This window comes from Oratosquilla oratoria, chromosome 6 (genome assembly GCF_046742065.1).
Source record: "Oratosquilla oratoria isolate Oo_2021 chromosome 6, ASM4674206v1, whole genome shotgun sequence".
Lineage (NCBI taxonomy): Eukaryota > Metazoa > Arthropoda > Malacostraca > Stomatopoda > Squillidae > Oratosquilla > Oratosquilla oratoria.
In genome coordinates this window covers 83,473,076-83,480,575 of record NC_134782.1, presented here as the reverse complement: position 1 = coordinate 83,480,575, position 7,500 = coordinate 83,473,076, and positions in this window count along the sequence as shown.

The following is a 7,500-nucleotide window of genomic DNA, read 5'->3' as shown; positions in this document are numbered from 1 at the left end:
GGCGACTTGATTCAATTGAAGAAAATAAAAAACAAATCAACGGGTTAAAATCCATCTCGTCAAGTGAAAAAAACAACAACGGACTGAAATTCATCTCTATGAACTCTACAGCTGATATTGTTTTTATTCAGTGAAAGGTAACACTCTTTCCCCCTCCCCATCCATCGTTTATGGGTTAATTAAGCAATACCAGAGCAATTTGTATCAAACATTGCTTCAATCGGTGCCCCGGCCACGCCAATTACTCTCTTGTATTATTTGCCACCCACGGCATTGTGGCAATGTACTGAGGGGAGGAGACTGCGTTAGAAGTCAAATTAGCAAGTATATAACATGGATTTGCATGTAGATTGCACGGTCCAGGCTTATCAGTATCATATCACACTGCCGACTGGGAATCAATGAGGCTGCATTTCTCGGACTCTCCGTGGAATGACTACCGCTGCTCCTGTCCGCGGAATCTTGAGGTCATTACAGAACGTATCACTGACGTGATCACTTTGGGTACGGAGGCATACATTCCCCATATATTTTCCATTCCTAACTCTATCAGATCCTGCTTTAACCATATTTGCTCTCAAGCCCGGATTTGTGCAAGATTTATCTTCCGCCATGCCGAATACTCTTATATCAATAAGAAATGTGTCCCAAAAACTTCACTTCCTCGTCTGTACCTCTTCTCTTCTGCAGTGACGGCAGTGTTGCTGTCTTTTCATTTGCAAACAGAAACATTTCCTGAAACTTTTGCCAAAAATTTTGCACCAGACGATTCTGGTATTCGTCCTCCTGCCCTTTCTCCCTCTGGACTTAGCCATGCCATATACCCAATTTTTATCCAATTAACATTTTTACGTGGATAGGGTGGTGCGAGAGGTAAACGCAAGGGTAATGGACCGGAGATTAAAGAAGGTTAAAGAAAATGGAGAAAAGTGGAAGATAAGCCAGTTGTTTGCTGACGACACTGCGCTTGTGGCAGGATCAGAGGAGGGATTACAAAAGTTAGTGACGGAGTTTTGGAAGGTGTGCGAAAGAAGGAAGTTGAAGATATATGTATGTAGAAGTAAACTGATGAGATGTACAAGGAGAGAGGATGGCAGCAAACTCGAAGTGAGTATTAAGGGAGAGAGAGAACGGAGGAAGTGGATGTCTTTAGATACTTGGGTGCGAATGTGACGGGAAATAGAGAGTGGAGGTGGAAGTAGACTTTAGATTGAGAGAAGCAAGTAAATGCCTTGGGGGATTAAGAAATGTAATGAGAAATAGACATTTGGGAATGGATGCTAAGAGGAGATTGTATGAAGGAGTGATTGTGCCGACAGCACTGTGTGGGGCAGAAAATGGAATATAAGAGGGAAGGAGAGGAAGAATTCAAATGTGTTTGAGATGAAGTGCCTGAGAAGTATGGTAGGTGTTACCAGACTGGATAGAGTGAGAAACGAGGAGGTGAGGACGAGAGCGGGCTTAGAAATAGAGTTGGGAGACAGGGTTGATGAAAGAGCATTGGGATGTTTTGGACACATGGAAGAAATGAGTGAAGAAAGATTAGTAAAAGAGGTATGGAAGCAGAGATGGAGGGAGTGACCAAGGGGCATTGAGAAAAGGGGAAATGTCTGTTGAGGAAGAAAAGGAGAAGACAGAAGATAGGGGAGAATGGAGAATGATTGTGTATTTATGATGCTGTGATGTATGGAAGGGAGTGGGTGGGGGAAGGGGGGTGGGAGTGTGCGAATAATATTTTGACGCAGCACGAAGGGATTTCTCACCGAATTTTCTTTTTCTGCATGAGGGGACGGGGAGAGGGGGGTCGCCGATTTAATGAAGTGGCCTTCCTGTGGATGTGCTGTGTCTTGCTAGATTGCTTGTGACCCAGGGCAGTGGGCGAGATGCAAGGATGACCCTTCATCCAGGAGGAGCCAAGAAAAGAGGGAGGGAGGGAGGGGGTGAGTGGGAGTGGAGTATGTGGGGATGAAATGGGTGGGATTGGATTTATGGCTTTGGCTTTGGCTACCTCCCTTGTAAGGGGGAAAAAACCCTGGGTATATGATATATGTATATATTTTTTCCTCCCCTACCTGGAAAAAAAGGTCCACAGAAAGTGTCCCCAGTCGTTCTTAAAAATTGAGCCTCCGTGATGTCTCACTGCCTAAATAAACTGTTCTGTTTGCCTATCAACTTCCTCCTACCCTTGTGTGCTGGAAGTATATCTACATACAACCTATTCCAAAGATAGGCGTCCGCTCTCATCCCTCCAACTACCATCCTGAGGTTTAATTTACTTCCTATCTAAAGTTTTCCAATCTATTATTAATAGGAAAATTATGAAAACGCTTTCCACTTCTGAACTTCTCTCTGGTTCCTAGCATGGCTTCTGCAAAGGACGCTCTATAGGAAATCTTATAATATTTTTTCCTGATTCTTTGTCATCTGTTTTGGGAGTTTTTTTAGTGAGACTCATGCTGTTGCAGTAGTCATTCCAAAATAGTTCAATAGAGTCTGGCACAGATTTTTTATTTCCGCCTACGATATCCGTCCCTCTTTCAACTCCCTCCTTCCTGGTTTTGTTTCTAACCGTTTTTATGCCTGTAATTTCTCGCGTCTTACAGGGTTCTGTCCTATCTCTTATCATTTTTCTTTTGTTTACTGAGAACTTACCCACATATCTTTTGCTTACTCGTATCCTTTTGACACTATATAACATTTCTGTAATTTTCCAGACGTGCTTCTCAAAATGAACTCTTTTATTCAAGAAAGATCGCCGAGTAACATTTGACTACAAACCGCTCTAACCTACCTAATTAAAATGGAGAAAGCTGTGTATCTTCATATGCTACTAAGACATTTTCTTGACCTCTGCACTCGTTACAACTTTCCACAGATCTGTCTTATTTTCTTTGAAAACACAACTTTTTTCCTTTTGACACCAAACATACTCGGTCTATGCTTTACTAGGTGTCCTGTGAGGCCTTCAAAATTTTCTAACTTCATTTTAGCTGCTTACACTATTGAACTATTTTGGAATGACTACTGCAACAGCTTGAGTCTCACTAAAAAAAAACTCCCAAAACAGATGACAAAGAATCAGGAAAAAATATTATAAAGATTTCCTATAGAGCGTCCTTTGCAGAAGCCATGCTAGGAACCAGAGAGAAGTTCAGGAGTGGAAAGCGTTTTCATAATTTTCCTATTAATAATAGATTGGAAAACTTTAGATAGGAAGTAAATTAAACCTCAGTACTTCGGAGCAAGGTGGAGTGTAAAACTTTACTTTATATCTACATATCTACACTTGTTCTAACTGACGATCTTCAGCCTCTCCCTGTCCGCCACAATATTATATCTATACCTCACACAGAGCCCCTGCAGCACCAAGTAATCTGAACCGTCTCACTCATGGTCTGAGTAGCTAAACCAGTACGCTCTGTTTTTCTTTCCTTCCTCTGGGAGGCTTTAAAAGTCTCTTCGCTTCAATACTATTCCATCTATTTATGACTTAGACGCTTTCCAGAAGGGGAGTATCAAGACACCTCCTCCCTTGCACAGATGCCTGACTTCGAGTTAGTATGCTCTTAGTATTTCTCTTTCTAGAGCGGCCCTATGCGGGCATTTTATTTACCTTGTTCGAATGGAGTCTGTGGGTGGTATTGTTTTTGGACGAATTACTTTGTTTCTTTGTGATGATGCCTATGGATACTGCTCTGGCAAACCACAAACAAGTTTATTCAGTTCCAGTGTACTTTTCTGTCAGTATCTACATATGTCTCTCCCCCCATATCTCTCTCTCTCTCTCTCTCTCTCTCTCTCTCTCTCTCTCTCTCTCTCTCTCTCTCTCTCTCTCTCTCTCTCTCTCTCTCTCTCTCTCTCTCTCTCTCTCACACACACACACACACACACACACACACACACACACACACACACACACACACACACACACATACGCAGACACACAATTGCATTCTTCTCTCTGTAGTGAGTTAATTCCTGCCAGAATTTTTTTTTACAGAAATATTGATCAGCAGTTGAATTTTAGTTCCCAGGTCTTGTTGAAACACAGATTTCCATTAATTCCTAGTTCCTTTTTCATACCTTCATTTTTGCATTTTTTCCAAAGCTTCAGTCAAACGGCCGTGAACATTTTCGATCGTTAATAACTTTCTCCAAATAAAAAATGGACAGACTGTGCAGTATCTGTGAAAGTTCGTTCTTGTTCTAACCAGATTTCACCCATACTAAAAATACAGTGTCTACGTGCAGGAGGGCGGGGCTTATGGATGACGTCATATCGTTCTGTAGTGATCCGAAATCAAAGACTTTGTGAAAGCGACGTGACGTCATGTCGACTTTGACGACATTTTTGTCCAATAGCAGCAGACTTTGGTAGGTCAGTTTGGGGTTGCCAGAGGATCGATAATAAGATGAAAGGGAATTCTTCTATAGTGTTAACAATATTGGAAAGGTAGGAAGACATTTATCGAGATTAGCTATAATCTTTAGCAGCTTAGTTTTTTTTTCTAGACTAAATAGAATAGTGTAACTACTACCAGAATAAATATACAAGTCATCATTAGCCGTAAAAAAGTTAATGGGGTGGAGTTCTGCTGAATAATATAACTTGACAGCATTAGCTAAATATACAAGAACGACTACCACCATTTTGATGAATAAAATCGCATGGCGACAGCCAAAGATAAAACAAAACAATGTCTACGGGGTAAAACCACTCGAAAAACGCAAAACTGCCAGACGGCAGTCACTGTAAAAGAAAAAGTGCACCCGGCACGGAAGGGAGGAATGACGCAATAAAACAGCTGGTGCACGTCGTTGTAACAGGCACAGGCAGCGCTGTTGGTGGAGACTCAGCTGTCGAGGAGGAGCGTGGGTGTTTTTATTGTAAACAAGATGCTGTTTCCATAGGAAAATGATGGTGTACTGCCGGGCCCCAAGATGTGTACAGGAAGATGGTCATTCTTTTTGTATCTTGTCCACAGCAGAGTGTACCTCTTTATATAGCACGAAGGGCCTTCTCAGCTGAATAAGATTAGCTAACGTTATTGTTGATCAGAATAAATGCTAAAGTGTCGACATTCGACAAGCACTATGTGTAATGAAGAGTAAAGTATATTAATTTTTGTAAACTATATTATTTCAATCGATGTGACGTCATGTCGTTTTCAGACTCATAAGCCACGCACATGTACCGGATTTATATACCTAGATTTTGGCTTATTTTCTTAACTAATCTCCATGTGCAGTAAATATTTACATTACAATTACGGTGTAATTTACAAATGTGCGTAAATATTGTTCCACTTGTCATTTAATTATGAACATGATTTATGCTGTATACAGTTACAATATGCAACAAAGTGCATATGCATATGCAGATGTACACATGCACTTACACGCGTGCACACACACACACACACACACACACACACACACACACACACACACACACACACACACACACACACACACACACACACACACACACACACACACACACACACACACACACACACACACACACACACACACACACACACACACACACACACACACACACACACACACACACACAGTCTCTCTCTCTGTCAATCAATCTCCCGCTCTCTTTTTCTTTTCTTTCTTTCAGTCCATGAAGCCCACAGCACACAGTCTCAGTCTATTTCTTTTTTCTCCTCTCTCTTTCTCTCTCTCTCATCCTTTCACTCTTTCTTTCTGTCCAAGAAGGCCCGCAGCTGAACTGCCCGGACGTTCCCGGAATACCAAAACATGATATTATGCATCAATGCAAATATCGCCTCACTCACGGGTTCTTGGACAGAAGCGTGGGAAAGTCCGGCGTCGAGCGGGCGAAGGTCGGGGTGGGGGTGGTGATAGTGTTGTGTTTGTTGTTGTTGTTGTCGTAGTTGTTGTTGTTGTCGTTGTTGTTGTTGTTGTCGTAATTATTCTTGTTATTGTTGGTGGTTATGAAGTGGTAGTTATGGATGTTATTGTCGTTGATGTCCTTGTTGTTGTTGTTGTAGTTGTTGTAGTTGTTGGTAGTGATGAAGTGGCATTTATAGATATTGTTGTTGTTGTCGTTGATGTTTTTTTTGTTATTGATGAAGATAGTGGTGATGAAATAATACCTATCGCTGGTGTTCTTATCCTAGCTGTTGTTCTCTTTTTTGTTATTGTTGTTATCCCTGACGAAGGTAGTAGTGGTAGTTGTGGTGAAATGGTAGTTTTGGCAGTCTTTGTGGGACCTTCAGCTCGATCCCCAAAGACCATCGGTGACTACCACTTGCCCTGGATGTCAGAGCACATAGGGCAAAGGTTCCTTTCCGGTTGGAGCCAGTCACATCTTGCCAATAATCATCTTCAGAGAGTATTGGAAGTGGTAAATGTACTGGTTGATATAGGATGAGATGGGATGGTGGTGGAGGGGGAGGAAGAGGGGAAAGAGGGGGAGAAACGTGAGAGGGAGGGAGGGAGGGAGGGTGAGGAGAGAGAGGTTGAATGAGTGAATGAAGGAGGGGGAAGAGAAAGAGAGGGGGGAAACGTGAGAGGGAGGGAGGAGGGTGAGGAGAGAGAGGTTGAATGAGTGAATGAGGGAGAGAGAGAGAGAGAGAGAGAGAGAGAGAGAGAGAGAGAGAGAGAGAGAGAGAGAGAGAGAGAGAGAGAGAGAGAGAGAGAGAGAGAGAGAGAGGGAGAGAGTGAGGGAAGGAGAAGGGAGGGAAAATGATTGAAGGGTGAGGAGTGAATAGTTGGTTGAGGGAAGGAAGGAAGGAAGGAAGGAGAAGGAAAAAAGGAATGGAGAAGGAAGGAGAGGTTAGTGATCGAGTGAGAGATGGAGAAAGGAAGAGAGGGAGGGAGGGAAGGAGAAAGTGAGATAGGGAGGGAATCAGGGAGAAAGGGAGAAAGGAGGGAGGGAGGGACGAAAAGAGAGGAGTGAGTGAGTGAGTGAAGGAGGGAGGAAAGGAGGTCGGTTGGAAAGGAGGTCAGTATGAGGAAGTGCGTCATCTGTCAGATGAGTGTGAACGTTGGACTCAAGCAAATGGCGGTGGAAGTGTGAAGATGAGGCAGGAGTTGTGAAAATGTACAAATGCAGTTCACATCTTGTGAGGGAGATCACACCCTGCCTCCCGTAGTCTGAGACTACCGGGTCGATTCACTCTCAAAGGAGCGGCGTTTATGAGTGACGTCATATGGCTTCTCCTGGGTCCTCGGTGAGTATGTACGAGTGCTGTCGGCTTGCAAAATTGGTGGGACAGATGGAATGGGATAGAAATAGGATGGGCTAGTGTGGAATGGGATAAAACAACACCTGGAAATGGGATGGAAATGGAATAGGTCGTGAGGGGCACGGGTGGGATGAAGTTATAGTAGGACAGGATGGGATGGGATGGGATAGAAGTGCGACATTATGGGATTACATGTAACGGAAGAGGCTGAGGTGTAATGGAACGGGATAGGACTGGATGTAACGGAATGAGATGGGATGATAGGGAATGGAGT